This window comes from Caretta caretta, chromosome 8, assembly GCF_965140235.1.
Source record: "Caretta caretta isolate rCarCar2 chromosome 8, rCarCar1.hap1, whole genome shotgun sequence".
NCBI lineage: Eukaryota > Metazoa > Chordata > Testudines > Cheloniidae > Caretta > Caretta caretta.
In genome coordinates this window covers 35,754,321-35,771,445 of record NC_134213.1, presented here as the reverse complement: position 1 = coordinate 35,771,445, position 17,125 = coordinate 35,754,321, and the positions used below count along the sequence as shown (strand labels likewise).

At 52.4% G+C, this 17,125-nt stretch overlaps 1 protein-coding gene across 10 annotated transcripts in view; it reads right to left on the bottom strand.

Annotated features, from left to right (window-relative positions):
* Positions 1-17,125, bottom strand: part of CXXC5 (CXXC finger protein 5) — a 171,836-nt gene that overhangs the window by 15,606 nt on the left and 139,105 nt on the right. The window contains exon 1 of one of the 10 annotated variants that reach the window (XM_075131388.1): positions 4,932-4,953. The exons of the other annotated variants lie outside the window; for them this stretch is intronic. The gene's annotated coding sequence lies outside the window, so the exon portion shown is untranslated. Of the gene's footprint in view, positions 1-4,931; positions 4,954-17,125 lie in introns of those variants that run through there. 10 annotated transcript variants of the gene reach the window in all.

The following is a 17,125-nucleotide window of genomic DNA, read 5'->3' as shown; positions in this document are numbered from 1 at the left end:
CCGGGTCACTGCAATACCACAGCGGGTACAAGTCAAAGCACTCACCCGCCGGGCGCCCAGCTGGAGGAGAATGGGAGGAGGTGCTCCAGTGCCAAGCCCCTGCGCCCCGACCCCACTCCTGGGCTGGAGCGCTGGGTGGGAGAGTGGAGCGGGACAAGCTCCCAACCCCGTTCCCTGGCTGAAGCGCCGGGCGGATGGATGGAGGGGGGTAAGCGCTGGGGCCGGAGCAGAGCCGGGGCTGTGGGGGTGGGCATGGATGCTAAGTGGATGGGCCATGGCCCACCCAGGTGCACCTGTGGCTACGCCCCTAGTCTGACAAGGCCCCTCCCCCACCCCCATCACTGTCTCAGGGTCTGAGCCTCACAAACCCGCCCAGCCCGGCCCATTTGGCGTCACAATGTGGCATCTTCTCTGCTTTAAACTAACAAGCCCTGATTATTCCCAGCGCCAAGAGTGACAGCTGCGTTATCTCGTTGGCATGCTCCTCGCTGCTCTTGTCTATCCGTCATTCCTCCCTTTCTTCTAGGTGTTCTGCAGCAAATGTCTTATTCAATATGACTGCATGGCCTGACCCAGCTACAGAGTGTTTAAATCTCTCCTCAGGCCTGCTGTAATTAAAGAGAGGAGGCTTGCAAATACAGGATCATACAGTCTTCCCACATTACATGACCTCTCTGCCAACACACAGGCACACAGACCGGCGGTGCAAGCTCTAAAGTGGAATCTGTATCTCCTCCTGGCAAGATCAGTGCGCTGGGAGACCATACTGGAGGAAAGGGAAGAGGTCCCATCTCACCCTAATAAGGGAAATGCCTTGACTCATGAGTGAAATGTTCCGACCACTGTACTATTATCCCTTTCTTCAGCGCTTGCATGTTGTAATGTAGCAGGCAGCTATGTAGCCGTTCAGCCTGGCGGTCACAAACAGGGGTCAGGGCATTGTGGCTGCCCTGTTCCTCTCACCCCCCATGTTAGTAAATGGGAGGGGGATCCTGGCTAGCTGGAAGGGGTGGGCCTGAGATATGGAGAAGGCTGAGATGTAGGATATTAGCACTGCTGCAGCAAAGACAGGACCAGCTCAGGTAAACCGGTGCAGCTCCCATGGTAATCTATGGGCCAAAGTCAGCAGTGACCTAAAAGATGGTGAGAAGATGCAAGTAAGGGATGAAGTAGGGTATCTCGCACCAATCTGTCACTGAGTCAGCGTGCAAAGCCATAACTGCCGCCGCTGGAGTCAGCGGGTCCCAGGCAAGTCTCTCTCCAGCAGCACTCTGGGGTGTCACACCTTTATTGCAAAAACGCCTGTAACTGGCATGGCAGGGGCCCAGAGGGGAGCGAAGCAGGAAAAGCATCTAACAAGAGGATGTGAGATAAAGTCACCCAGCCTCCTTATCTTACACCCTCCTGTTACTGCTTTTCCTGCTGCCCCTCCCTCCGCCACCCCCTTGGTGTGGAAGTCACACTTGTTTTGCACACCTACGTGCTGAGCGGCTAGCACCCGGCCTGTAACTCTCACCCAAGCTCGACATTCTCAGGGCCCCAATCAGCTGAGTCTGAAGGGTCGTGGGAGGCCTCGGAGGTGCCCGAACAGGGACAGTTTGCTGCACAGGCAGAGAGAGGGTGCAGAGAGACCAGCATGAGCTGGGTGCTGTGGCAGGCTCCGCAGATACCCTATGGGGAAGGGGAATGATCAGGGGAGCGGAGGGGGGGGGTATCTCCTCATGGCAAAATCAGCGTGCTGGGAGATCACGTTGGAGGAAAGGGAAGATCTCCCAGCTCAGCCAGGTAAGCGAAATGGATCGACTGATGAGAGAAATGTTCCTACCCTTCTTCAGCTCTCATGTGTTACAATTTCAAGTGCATCCATGCATCTTTGCAGCCTGGGGGTCACAAACAGGGCTCACGGTGGCAACCCCCACATAAATCAACACACCAGGAGCAGCCTGGCTATCACACTGGAAACAGAAGCCAACGTGGCGGGCGCAGCCAAACAGGGACAGACAAATCCAGCACGGGCACCAGGGGGCGCAGAGCCACTTATGGCCTCTGTGAATCAGTGCTAAGGGCTACATGCGAAGATCAAGCCCCATAACGCTAGCCCCACGGAATAGTTATACAGGGCCCTTCATCCTAAAGGTGCCCAAAGAACTGGCAGACTGGCAGCTCAGATCTTCTTCCCCCCATTGCAAATCCCACATGAACAGGCCTTGTGCAGGGGACTCTGCAAAGTGAGGGTGGCACCCCTACCAAACACAGGAGGTGGATTGCATCCACATGACTGCAGATCGGCACTAGCCCCAGATCCTTCCCCTGCCCCATGGGGTAATTTGAGGAGGCTGCCATAGCACCCATGCCAGTCTCTCTGCACCTTTGCCCTGCCTATGCAGCACAACTGTCCCTGCTTGGGAGCACCCAGGGCCTGCTACAGCCCTGACTTGACTGAGCTGATTTGGCCCACGGAAGCTGTATGCAATATACAGCTGTCTACATGCAGCACATGCCAGTTCTGATGGGCAGTCGGGACTTCTACCGCCAAGGGAGTTGATTTCCTCCCAGTGAGCAGGGCTGGCTGTTAGCACCGCTGTTTATCTGGGAGGCAGATGCTCCCACGGAATATAAAATGGATTGCTCCCCCAGCACCCCCGGTCCCTGCTGGGCTTCTGAGCTCCCCGGGAACAGGAGTGGAGCTTAGGCGCTTCAGAGCTCGCACAATCCGGTGGCTACAACCCCTGCTGAGCTTAGAAGCGGGATGTCTTCGGATAATTAGGATGGCTCTGTAATTGGGATAACAGGCTGTCCAGCAGCCAATTAAGCAGCTTCTTCTCTATAGGCAGCCACCTCTGGGGTGGAAAGTGGCAGGTGTTGCAACAATGTGCAACAGTTCAGCCCCAGAAGCGAGCATGAGCCCCACCTCCACTTGGAACTGGAGGGGTAACCTAGGGAGGTAGAATGTAATTACCCAGCTTGCAATTTGGCGAGGACTCGAGGGCTAACATCGGGACGGTATTATTAACAACCCTGCACAATCAGGAACGTGGGTTTTAGGAACTTGTCATTAAACTCAATCTGGGGATTCTGATCTCAACAGGCCTAATGTAGTAAAGGAAAAGGAAAACCCAAGATGTTCTTTCTTGTGTCCACATTCGGGAAGCCTGCTCAGGACCACAGACATGCTGCCTAGACAGAAATCTGCAGAGACTGTGCAGAGCACTGAATAAGGCCTGGTTTTACTGGCATGCTCAGCTCACATTTCCGGCTCATTTGCAATCGCCAGAAGTTTCAGTTGTAAACGACTTTGCTCGGGCACTTTTCGGCGCTCCTGACATTTCCTCTGAATCGTGCCTCAATGTTTTGTTTGCAAGGAAGTGTCAGGGTTACAACATTCATCATGGAAAGGGAAGACACCCATGTGAAAATAGAGATCTCAAGTTCTCTGTCGTTCGGACCAATCAGGGTAAATATTATACATTCAAAGAATGAAATGGATGCCCTATGGGGAAGGGTTGATTATAGGATGTGGAAATTTGCATCTCTAGGTCACTGAATACAGCTTACGGCTGATCAATATTGACCAACACTCATTACCATGTCATGTCAACATAATCAAAAAACACTATCCCAGCCAGCACCCTAATAGCTCCCATTCTTCTCAGTCTTGTATGTCTCTGTATAGCTACCCGCTGGTCAGTATGTGTCTCCATCAGTTATATACAAAGGCAGATCCTCTCTCATGGGCAGTGGTAATGGCCCAAATGCTACAGCAATGGTTTTCAACCTTTTTTTCATTTGCGGACCCCTAAAAACTTTCAAATGGAGGTGCTGACCCCTTTGGACATTTTAGACATAGTCTGCGGACCCCAAGGGGTCCCTGAACCACAGTTGAAAACATCTGCACTATGGCTAACAGCAGTGATCTGATCTTAGTAATATCGGTGTGAATGAGAAGTAACTCCACACAAGTAAATGGAGTTACACTAGCGTAACCCTGAAGTCAGTGAGCCCATCTGTTCCAGGACAACACCACAGTATCTTTTGATAAGGGATGGTCATTACACAGCATGAAATTAGGGAATGATTTTAGGTGCTGATCATAAATGGTTTTACAAAGGACAGCTAGATTGGAGGGGGTTTACTGGCATCTAAGCTGTTATGAGATCACATCGGGGAGTGAGAATCCGGCCTCTCCAAGCATGGGATCTGCTCCTGGTCAAAGACAATGGCCCCATCTCATGTGTACTTGCACGTGTGGGTATGCGCGTGTGCATGCACAGCTTCAGTGGGCCCATTCACATCTCCTACGCGGGTTTCATCTGACCCCATTCAGCTCTCGGGTTGGGTGTAAGCCATGCATGGCTCAGTGAGGCAACCCCTTTTGCGACCTGCTTTCTTGATGGGCACTTCTTGGAGGGCCCTTTGTGTCAGAAGGCAGAAGACACTGCAAGGCTCAATACAGATGTATTCTGTGGGGAATGAGAAGTAGTTACCTAGAGGCACCAACCTGACTGGAGCAAGAACCATAAGTCCCTCTTGCCCAGTAAAAACAATGGGGAAGGAGAGGAGACACATGACGGCTGGAGGAGATAATGGCAGGCGGGGAGAGACTTCTGGTAGGTCATTTAGCCTCTCTGAGTGGATTGTGATGGGACAGGTTTCATTATCCCTGATAGCTGAGCATCCAGTCTAGCCCTGGCCAGCTCCATAGTAATGCAGCCTGTCTGAGATGGGTAGGACTGGACCCCTCTGTCTCAGGGTCTTTGCATCAGTTGACTTCTCCTGAGGTTGTCAGTGATGGTGACCCCGTTGTTTACAGCCTTGACTATTGCAGCTCCTTCCCCTACAGCCTCCCCACCTCCCAGCTCGCCTGCTGCTGCCCATCTTCTCACACATGACCACTGTCCCATTTCCTCTGCTCCCCCAGCACCAAAACCAACCTTCAGGGCTTGTCCACACATTCAGGAATAACTATGCCACTTGAAATCCACACCCTACCTTCTTCCAGAATAGCTTTCCTGGGGAGATAAGCCCTTAGAGCTTAAAAAAAAACAAAACAAAAACCACCCAGCAGTGGCTAATCCACAATGGGAGAGGAAAGATATTGGAAGGGGAGATATAAGAACCAGGATGGGGAGGGAAAAAGAAAGAAAGAAAGAAAGAAAGAAAGAAAGAAAGAAAGAAAGAAAGAAAGAAGAGAGAGCAGACTAGAAGGAGAGGTAGAGAGGGAGGAAAACAAAGACAGCGACAAACTCAATGGCAGCTCTTGTCGCAGTCAGGAAGCCGGTCCAGGCACTGTAAGCGGCAGGAGTGTCTGAGGCAGCTGGCTTGCTGACCACAAGAGACTGGCCTTTAGGCTGGCAGCCGAACTAAGGAGTGTGTCTGGGAAACAAAGGGGCCTCTGCAGCGACTCCTCTGGCCATCTGAGTTACAGCGCCAACAGGGAGTCCTGTCCAGCCCTCCCGGCCAGGGAGACAAGAGCTGTGATGGGCGAGGGGAGCGTTTTGGGGGCAGGGCTCTCACAGGCACCGGGCAGGAGAGGGGCAGCTGGATAAAGGAACGGAGGGGGCTCAGGACTTTCCAGGCTACATCTAAGTGTCAAGCTGACGGCCCCGATCCAGCAGAGAAACAAGTGGGCGGAGCGCTATGCGATTCCCTGCAGGCGCTGGGAACTGCCCAGGCACAGGCCACACTCTGTGTGTGTCAACTTTGTGAGGCCCCATCCCCACTTCCTGAGGGGATGTCAAACCCCAAGGAGCATTAGAGGCTCTCCTATGGTCGCTGCTCTGTGCTGGCCTGTGCACCCCCTTTCTTACACCGCAGTGCCTTGTTGCTGGCTTTTTTCACGACCCTACTCCTCTCTTTGCAATAATGGACCTTAATTAGCAAATAATTCTATAACGGAAGAAGACATGCACCCCCCTGCCACCCATCCCCCCCCCCGACAGTTCACCGGGCACAGCGTGTCATCTGGGCTCCGTCAGAAGGTGCTTAGTTTCAGCCAGAGCATTAAGTGTCATGTGACACACCCATTCATTCAGGTCTTTATACACGGCAGCTTAGCAGGCTGGAAAGATGCCAGGGTTAAAGGGGACGCTGTCAAGGTCGGGAGGGCCCAGATTGACCCTATCAGATTTAGAGCTGTTTGAAAAGGTCAGGCAGCTCCTGGGGTTCCTGTTTTAGCCCAAATGCTTTGGTGCTGTTATTCTATTGCCCACTCCCCGTCCTCCCTGCTTCCCCGGAGATTATCCTGCAATGGCAAACAAGCCAGCCATGCAGCCGGACACTGTGCACAACTCATCCAGCCACGGGCAACCCTGCAACAGCGAGCGACAGTGCACTGATCCAAGGGACGCATGGGCAGCGCCTCAGTGAGAGCCAGGCCAATGCGCACAGCACAGCGGCTCCCAGCCACGTCTGAAAGCCAACACAGGGAACTTAAAAACATGCCACCTCATGTGATCCAGCAACCCTACAAAAACAAACAGCCCCAGCACTCAGGCCAGCAACCTTACAACAACAAACCGGTGCACACAGCACCAGGCAAACCCTATAACAACAAACCAGTGCACACAGTCCAAGTACCCAGACCAGCAACGCTACAACAACAAGCCAGTGCACACAGCCCGAGCACTCAGGCCGGCAACCCTACTACAACAAACCAGCGCACACAGCCCTAGCACTCAGACCGGCAACCCTACAATAACAAACCAGTGCACACAGCACCAGGCAACCCTACAATAACAAACCAGTGCACACAGCCCCAGCACTCAGACCGGCAACCCTACAATAACAAACCAGTGCACACAGCCCTAGCACTCAGACCGGCAACCCTACAATAACAAACCAGTGCACACAGCCCCAGCACTCAGACCGGCAACCCTACAATAACAAACCAGTGCACACAGCACCAGGCAACCCTACAACAACAAATCAGCGCACACAGCCCTAGCACTCAGGCAGGCAACCCTACAATAACAAACCAACACGTATGTAATGAAGATAAAAGGTGGCTGATTAGGAAACGTTTCAATTTCAAGCTTCCAAAGATTTAGTATGTCTATGGTGAGGAGGTAAGAGCTTTATAAATTACTGAGACCCCTTGAGATTATCCTGCCAAGCCCTTAGCCTGGTGCTTGGCCACAGGAGCAAGCAGCTGGCAGAAGGAAGGAAGCACAAAGAAGGCAGAGGTGACGGATTTTGAGGCCACTCGGCACTAGCTCAGCATCCCTTCCTGGAGCCCTGCACTGGATCAGTGAGAGGCAGCTACTCGCAGCTGAGAGGGGGCAGAAGGGAAGCATGGGCTCTGCACAATGAGCACTTCCTGGGGGAGGCTTTGCTGCCTAACTGAGGGGGCAGCCCACCCTTCGCCAAGACACAACACAACCCAGAGGGGACTGAGTGGGAGCTGTGAGACCACAGCACCGTCACAGAAACAGCCCGAAAATGCAACCACACAAACCGCAGGCTGGGCAGCATTCAGATGGGGCTCCCCACCGTTAACGGTGATGTGCCAGCCCTTGGCAGTCTGCCCCCAGGGAGAGAGGGAGCCGTTCCACCAGGTGCCCTGCACATTGGTTCCTTTTTCCTTCACCATCAGATCAAACAAAAAACCGCAAAGCATGTTTTCTCCATCCCATCCCCCAGAAACTGCTCCAGAATCCTCCCGAATCTGCTCAAATACCCCGTCCCCAAAAACTGCTGAATATCCCTCACCCCCACCCCCAAATCTGCTCCAATACCCCCCACCCATCACTCCATGAAATCTCCCTCACTTTTCCATGTCCCTACCCTCACAATGCCCAGATCTTGCCCCACGTGACTTTCTTTACTATCCCTCAGCACCATCCCTCTGCCCATCGTCCTCTGCACCCCCCACTGCTCCTGCCCTGTTCTTCTCCAGTGCCCATGCCCTGTGGAAGCTGACCTGGGTAACGAGGCTTTGGACATGTTCCTACACAAATCAATTGGCCAGGGGTTGGCCAGGGACTTTGCTGGGTGCCAGAGCGGCTGCAGTGGTTACGGGGTGATGCTGCTTCATGAGTTTTCTGTTGCTGTGTCCCCCAGAAATGGGTGGGATACACAATGCCCGGAGCCAAGGGGCATCTCCAAGCCCTACTCCAGTCCTGGGGACAGGTTCTCCCCATGCACTCACCACCACCGCATACAGCCGTGCAGGAGGGATGTGTCCCAGGGATGCTCTGCCTGAGGGGATTCCTACACCTTTGCTCTTGTCAATATTGGATTCAAAGCACTTGGACCAGCCCCCACCCCTACTCCCGGTTTGATTCCAGCTAGTGCTTTCTTCTCAGATGTCCCATCACACACCTTCCGCCCCACGGTGCCGCAAGATCAGAGCTCCCACATGCAGGCAAGCCACCGTTGTGTAGCTTCAAGCCCCACAGCTGCTGCTTATTGTTGTGAGTCGGGGAATCTCCCCCATACTCTGCTGTGAGGCAGAGAAACTACAGAAGCCAGAGGAGCTGCCTAAGCCTGTGCTCCTGAGAAAGGAAGGACGGCCATGGCCACCTGCTGCTTGGTGGGGGTGACCGTATGCTTCCAGCCATGATGGGGATAGCTGCAAAGCACACGGGAGGGCGCTGCTCAATTCAGAGCTGCTCTGTGCTCATGTCTATGGCTTGCAGTATACGGACAAGCCCTTCCCAGCTAGAGAGAGGAGACCTAGGGTGGGGTGGGGTTGGAGACCCCGCACAGACCTCCTCCCTAGTCTGGAGCATTTCAGGGGCTGTAGGTCTCTGCAGCACTCCATGTCTGGCTTAGCTCTGTTAGAGAAGTGGAGTCACGGGGTTTACTCTAGGGATGAACTTGGCCCTGGAGGTGGCATTCCTTGCAACAATGCTGGCTAAGCAGTGATGATAGATCAGTGCGGTTGGGGGCTCCAGATAAGAACTTCCTTGGAGGAAGCGAGAAGGCACTCGGAGCAAGAGGGAGGAGCAGAGGGCAAGGCACAGCTGCTCAGAGCCAGCTCACATCCAGCCTGGAGACGACCTGGCTTTCAGAAAGGATATCCCGGAGCAGAGCGGCAATGCAGTCAATGGGAATCTTGCAGTGGCTCACCATAATCTTATTCACAATCAGTGGAACCAGTTCTGTTGGCAATCCCCTCTTGCTTATTAGAGGTCAGTCTTTTCTGGGCCCAAACCAAAACCCTGGCTCCAAACACCCACAGTCTCGGAGAGGGGTCCCAACGCCAGACTGGAATTCCTTGTTACGATGGGCCAGATCAAAACTCTGAACCCAGCACCCACGAGCTTTGGGGTGCAGGAACCCCGCAGCAGAACTGTCTCAACTGCGCTAACCCCTAGATGAAACTGCTCAGCAGGGATTATTTGGGAAGTGGCATGACACAGGGGACAAGGCATTCAGCTGACTTGAGGTCTAGTCCTGGTTCTTCCACAGGCCTCCTATGTGACTGGGGTGAGACACTTGCCCTGCCTGTGCAGCCGGTATCTGTACCAGGGAGCTAACGCTACCTACCTCACTTAGAGATCTGTGGATGGAAAGAGCTAGATATTATTATTTCTACTCTGTGACTTCACCTTCAAGGGCCACTTGTCCAGAGAGCTGCCCATGGCATGAGATACACACGTGGCTGTAAGGACCAAGACAGGCACTGCTAGAATGGCCCAAATCACAGTGCTTTCCACTTATCCCCAAACTTCCATCCAACATCACTCTCCTTATCCAAAGTGTCATGACCAGGGCTTGGGAAGTCAGGCTTAGTGGTAGGGTTGCCAACTTTCTAATTGTACAAAACTGAACACCCTTGCTCCGCCCCTTCTCCGAGACCCCACTCCTGCACTGAGGCCCTGCCGCCGCTCACTCCATCCCCCCTCCCTCCATTGCTCGCTCTCTCCCATCCTCACCCACTCACTCATTTTCACTGGGCTGGCTCAGGGGGCTGGAGTGTGGGAGGGGTGAGGGCTCCAGCTGGGGGTGTGGGCTCTGGGGTGGGGCCAGAAATGAGGAGTTCATAGTGCGGGAGGGGGCCCCAGGCTGAGGCAGTGGGTTGGGATGTGAGAGGGGGCTCTGGCTTGGGGTACGGGCTCTGGGGTGGGGCCAGGGATAAAGGGTTTGGGGTACAGGAGCGGGTTTTGGGCTGGGGGTGGAGCCGAGGGGTTCAGAGTATGGGAGGGGGCTCCGGGCTGAGGCAGGGGTTTGCGGTGTGCGAGGGGGTACAGGCTTTGGGCTGCAAGTGCAGGTTCCAGGATGGGGCCAGAAATGAGGGGGTCAGGGTGTGGAGGGGGCTCCGGGCTGGGGCAGGGGGTTGGAGTGCAGGAGGGTGCGGGCTCTGGGAGGGATTTTGGGTGTGGAAGGGGGATTCCGAGCTGGGGGAGGAGGTGCGGGGAGGGGGGTTCAGGCTCCAGGAGGGAGTTTGGGTGTGGGAGGGGGCCCAGGAGGGAGTTTGGGTGTGGGAGGGGATTCCAAGCTGGGACAGGGGGTTGGGGTGCGGGAGGGGGTGCGAGCTCCAGGAGGGTGCAGGGCTCAGGGCTTGGGAGGAGGGGTGGGGTGCGGGGAGTGGACTCTGGGTGGCGCTTACCTCAGGGGGCTCCCTGGAAACTGTGACATGTCCCTTGGCTCCTTGGTGGAGGCACTACCAGGAGGGTCTGCACGCTGCTCTGCCCACAGGCGCTGCCCCTGCAGCTCCCAGCCAATGGCGCTCAGGGCAGGGCAGGGGAACCGTGCCAGCTTCCAGGAGCCGAGGTCCAGGGTCAAAACCAGAGTCAGAGTCTAAGAGCGAAAGCCTGAGTCCGAGCCCAGGGTCAGGGTCCTAGTACCAATGCCAGGGGCAAGAACAGAGCCAGGGCTCAAGGGGCAAAGTTAGTGTACGTAGCCAGAGTCAGAGTTCAAGCACCGAAGCCTGGGGTCGGGATTAGAGTCGGAGATGCAGGGTGGAAGCTGAGGGTCCAAGCCGTAGTCAGAAGTCCAAAGGCAAGCCAAGAGGCAGGACCATTGCTACAGCTGGCAGGGGAGTCTGCCTCATTGCATGGACACTTCCTGGAATTCCTCCTGGGCTTAAATAGGGCACCTGGACCAATCAGGGGCCATGAGGGAAGCTGTCAATCCAGCTTTCAAGGTGGTACTTCCTGTGGTGTTTCTCCTCATAGGGTCTATGTGGTAATGCATGAGGCCCTACCACAGGTAGCAGCACAGAGGCACCGGCCTGCTGCAGATCCTTAGGGAAAGCAGCATTTGTATTAAGAGGCATTCTTAGCAAACAAAATCTTCCTGGAGTTTACCCCAGATACCAGTCAACAGTCATGCATCCTGGCACCAACGCACAGCTACGGCATTCTCTGAGGACAACGCTCTAGGGAATATCCATCGGACACTTAATCTAATAAGAATCCTTCCTGCAGGGATTATGATCTGTAGATCTCAAAGCACTTTACAAAGAGGAGTAAGTACCATTCTATCCATGATACAGATGAGGCACGGAGCCAGGAAATGACTTGCTTCCACAGTGCTGGTGCTGGGAGGAGAGCCCAGGAGTCCTGACTCCTAGGCCAATGCCCCTCTTCCTCGGGTCATAAAGCACCCCAAAACTAATATCGTGAAGTCACAAAGGCACCTGCGAAATCCAGAACAGCCCCTTTCTTCCCTCCCCAGTCCAGGCACGGAGTTGCCACCAGAACCCGTGTTTGCATGGTGTGCCTCCTGGTCCCCCTCTAGTGGCTAAGCCACAGAAAAGGTTGACGAGTCTGTTACCGCCTCTTTAGCTCAAGCCATAGCTATTCATGCTTTTAGATCCGAGCTTTCCGAGCCATCCGGGGACATGATTACCAGAAAATCCTAACAATCCACAAAATGGCCCTAACCCACCCTAACTCAGCTCATCTCTCTCCCTCCAAAAAGCCTCAGAACTTTAAGATGCGGCAATTGTCAAATGACAAACTAAGATCTTGCTGATTGTAGAAATCATTTATTCGTAAGAGGGTGAGAGGTGGACAAGAGAGAGAATGCTGAGCTCCTTGTAAAGCACGTAAAGACGACAGATTGCGATTTACATCACTCCTGTGTTATTTCACTGTCCGGGGACCAGCATAACTGGGAAGTAGTCAGCCTCTTCAGGTGTAAAAACTCTTATCTTGAAAAATAATTTCCACTTTCCTTTAATTTTAAATAAATCAGTTTCCTCCCGCAGCCTCTGTTCTCTCAGCCCTGCGCCAAAGCTGCAGTAAAAGCCTCCCAAAAGAAGCTGAGGCCAAGATGCTCCCAAGGATCAAGAGGGGGAAAAAAAGAAAATAAAAGTTCTGCTTTTTCGATGATTTCAGAGAAACTGTTTCCCGCTGTGCATTGATTAGTGGCTGCTCTGCGCCTTTGCATTGTCTGATACTTAACAGGAATGAGCAGAACGCCAAAGGAAAACAGACGTCTTTTCAATCTCCGAGATGAGGAACTAAAAGTCCATAATTGTGTACACTGCGGGATTTCTGTCTGTCCGTCACTTCTGAAAGCACAGCAATCTGCCACTCAGTTTATCTACCTATCTGTCTCTCTATCAAGGCATCTGTAATGTGCTCAGTCCTATGGCATAAAATACAGCAATTCTCAGAATCATTTCTGCGCTAAAATGGACTAGTTTCTCATCCTGCCATTGGCTCGGAGCATTCCCTGTCAGACATGCAGGGGGTCCTTATTAGGGGAAGGGAAAATTGTGCAGGCCAAGCGTGTGATTTTAGCTTCTTCTACTGGGTGGGAACAAGCCTTTGCAAAACTTGTAGGTAGTTCCACTACCAAGGACCCTTTGGCAAAAATTTCTATCTCCCACTCCTGAGACTATCACCCTGTCCTCCATCTGCTGTAATGTCCCCACGCTTCTGGGGGAGTCTCCATCTGCGGTAATGTCCCCACGCATCTGGAGGAGTCTCCATCCGTGGTAATGTCCCCACGCATCTGAAGGAGTCTCCATCCGTGGTAATGTTCCTACGCATCTGGAGGAGTCTCCATCCGCTGTAATGTCCCCACGCTTCTGAGGGAGTCTCCATCCAATGTAATGTCCCCATGCATCTGGAGGAGTCTCCATCCGCGGTAGTGTCCCCACGCATCTGAAGGATTGTATAGGTATGGTCCCTGCATTAATGAAGCCCTAGTCCATTGAGGGCTTTGCATTGGAGGACTGAGGTTTTAAGGAGAATCCAAAATTCAACAGAGAGCCTGTGATGCGAGCATGATGTGCCTTCGTAAGGAGACAAGCTGTAGCACGTGGGATCAGCACAAGTTAACAGGAGAGCACATTCCAGCCTGAATGGGTTTTACCCAGTTCAGGGATGGAAAGGCTGCTACTTTATTGAAAGGACATACCCAAAAGGCCTGATAACACATGCCCACCATGCTGTAAACCTAAGGAGATGATGGGATGTTCAGTTTGTCACCTAAAATGGGCATTTATTTCTCCTACAAAAAGACTAATCAGTACTAAGGCAAAGCTGTTAAGTCAAGGCCTCAAAAGAAGGAACTGAACCTATGATAAAGGTTGCAACTAAAATCTCTTCACCTCTGTACCCCAATATCCGAGCATGCAACCTACACTGGTTTCAAAGGAAGCTGCACTTTCATGCCCAAGGGAAGACTCTGGCTCTTGGTAATGAAGTTTCAAAGCAGCTGTTAACAGCTCCACAGCTCACAGCTCAGCTCCCAAACGTCCAACTTGTATGGCAAAAATCAAAGCTGGAATTACAATGCTTCTCTCCCACTTTCCTTCCCAGGTGAGAAAGGCAAAATAAAACTTAGCTATGACTTCTAATTACAAATACCAGTCAGTCTAAGCAAAGAAAGGTTCTGGGGAACACAACAAAGCAACCTGCATGAACCCAATGCTGCTGGGTTCGTTACAACCTTGACCTGAAGACCAAGAGGGATCTGAATTTTGTAGAACTTGTGAACCTGTTTCTTATTATTTGACAGCAGTTGATTTAACTGGATTACAGCTCAACACACAGACTCCCAGCAGGGAAAAGACACTGATTGCTCCCTGTCAGTTTTTCGTCTCACCCTGGCTAGTTCCATTCTCCTCCAACCCCATCTTGGAAGAAAGACAGATCCAGAGAAGGATGCAACTGACAGTTCTATAGGTATCATGGCTAAATGTCTCTTCGTATTCACTGTTCCATGAGAACCTGAGTAGTGCGTGCATCTAGCCAGTATCCTCCAAATGAGCAACCACCACTGCCGATTCAGGGAGCCTTCCAGAGCTGCAAAGGTAGCAATGATAAGGTACCTCTAACCATTCTGAGCCCGAGGCAATCAACTCTGGTGCCCTCTCTTCATAGGCACATTTTCTGTGAAGACCCCAGCTCTGTCTCAGCCCTCCCATAAATGGGTGGATAAACAGTTGGAATTTCAAGACAGACCTTGTGTCCATTTAATACACAGTGGTAATATTAACGATTCCCCCAGGCCAAGCCAAGGAGATAATTCGTCTTGAGGGTTTTCAATCTTCAGGCTCGGAGGCACAACACTGACTGAATACCCTTTCAGACTGTAAACTGTCTCCTAAACCATAAAGGCTTTAGGGTGGGCTTTATGGACATTTGTGCCATGTACAGTACTGAGCACATTGTTGATTCCTGGCAAATTATCATTGCCATTAGCTGGACTAGAATTTCATCACAAATCGAGAGGGTCTCCTAGCCTTGGGTCATTGCCTGGAGCTCCTATTACTCATTCCCATATTCCAAGGGTTGGTGTTCTTAAACAGCAGTTATTTGACACAAATCATCTTCCAGATGCAGAGGGAAACATCACAAGAGACTGTGATGATTCCCCAAGTGATTTCACTATATTAGCTGTGGTTTATTTCTACTTATTCGATAACACAGTGTGTCTATTGCCTTGAAACATGTGCAGATCACAGATTAAGATAAAACAAAACATCAGTTACAACTCAGACATGGAAGGAGACCACAGAGCCTTGATTTCATTGGGCTAGGTTGTGGCTGAAAAGATAAGCCACGTACCATGCCTCTGAAGACTAACCAGGTTAAGGTCTGACAGACCACCCAACAGAATGCTCTTCTGAGGGCTGTCAGCACAGCCTCTCTGCTGATTTCAGCCGTTGCAGTGGTGTACAGAGACATGTATCGTCTATAAGGAAGCCAGCTCCTAAATTACAAAAGGTTTGGGAGATTAAATGCAGCACATTGAATTGCATATAGGAACAGACGGGACGCCATCATGGTGCATGGCCAGAAGCAGTAACATGCTTGCACAGCCTTTCCCCACCAAGCAGCTCACCATTCTTCTCCACCTAAAGTTTCCAAGCAGTCTCCAAGAGTCACCCTGAGTAAATAACACTGCAATAGTCTAGTCAGGAAGTGACATAGATATGGATGACAGTAGCATTAGCAAGGGAAATCAATAGCCACTTAGCTAAAAACACTGGGGTGGGAGAGTGAGAGAGCGAGTGAGTTAAAGGCCTAGGTCTCTAGTCCCTGCTCCCCCAGGATGAATGGATAGGGGCAGGGGGATTATCTAGTAACCATGTCTATTGTCTGCGACACTTGGGTTTATTGTATCACCTCTGCTGCTGTATCTGTGCATCCAAGAGTTGCTCGGAGACCAATAAATACCCTGTTGTGCTTTCCAACCCAGAGGTTTGTCATACTAATAACAACACCCCAGAAGAGACATTTCCCATCAAAACATGCAGGCCCTACTCAAATCAACGGCAAAACTTCCACAAGCTTCCAGGGGTGGTCAGGATTTCACCTGAAAAGCACAGGAAGGTGCAATCAGCAATGCCACCATCTTGGGGTGAAACAGTACCTTAACACAGCCATAAACCTGCTATGTGCCCAGAGACTGCCAACCTCCTCAGCAGAGGGGAAACACCCTCCAGTCGGAGCAGTCACAACACTCCTCCAGTCCTTCAGTGCCAGCACCACTGGGCTCTTATCTGGCTGGCACCTCATCCAGCACCAGGACTGCCCCCGCTGGGAGCTGATGAAATGGAAACACAAACCTGAGCACCAGCCACACCATGAGGGCAGCGAGGCCCCAAGCGCCAGGCCTGACGCAGTTCCATGGGATATGCCTCCAGATCTGCTGCCAGTTGCCACAGCAACTCGAGTGCCCCTCTGTGTCCCACCGCAAGGCATGGAAAGTTGCTCCCTATTTATTTTACTGGTGGTCGCTATGGAAATAAGGAGACGTGCAAATGTCAGACTACCCAGGAGCTTGTTGGAAATCCACTTATCTCCACGGCCGCTTGGAATGTCCAGATCCGGGGTGGTTATGGAGATAAGGCAACTTAAAATGTCCATCAGAATATGCAAAGACTCTGCATGCCCTGTGGACAACTAAGGGCTTCTCTTCTTTCCCTCCGCACTCCATAGAGACGTGCTCCGGGGGCCACGAAGTTGAGGAAAGGGCTGGTCAAGCCCCCCTCCACCAAGTGAGTCAAGAGGCTGCCCACCACCTGCGTGCCCCCTGCAATCCCACAGATGCCGGCAGCTTGGCAGGCTCGCCACTCCTGATGTCGTCAATGTGCGGCTCATCCGCTCTCCCCGCACTCGGCTGCCAAAGCTGCTGCGCTCGCTGCCCAAATCCTAAAGTGGCTGTAACTAAAACCTACCAGATTGAGACTCAGGAAGGCAATCGCCTGTTTTTTTCACCCCGCTCCCTCAAAATTGGATTGAACAGATCTGTGTGTATGGGCTGGTCTCACAGCCAATGGGCAGCAGCATCTGCCATTCAAATACCACAGCATGGATCTCTGGGGGGAGCATTTCATTTGTCTCCCACCTTTGCTGGCTGGTACTGCCTTCCTAATGCTGTCCTCCTTTGTTTGGGGGAGTCTCGAAGGCTGTTGTAAAAGGAACCCCTGTAACCCAGAGATGGACAGATAAACCCAGCACACTGGAGGCAGATGGGGACAGCCATTTTTCCCCCTTATTCAAATATTTTGCATGTCAATTTGGGGGTGGTTGGAAGGGCCGGACTGGCAATGAAAGATCAATCAGAGCATGGGCAGCAGTAGTGCCCTCTTCTCCCACACACGTGCCTCTTCAACATGTCTCAGCCCTGCCCTCCATAGAGCAGCTGAGTCTCTATGGCCATTCGGTCCTCAGTCTCTCTGCAAAGAAGGTTGCCAAATAGAATTTGTGGCCTG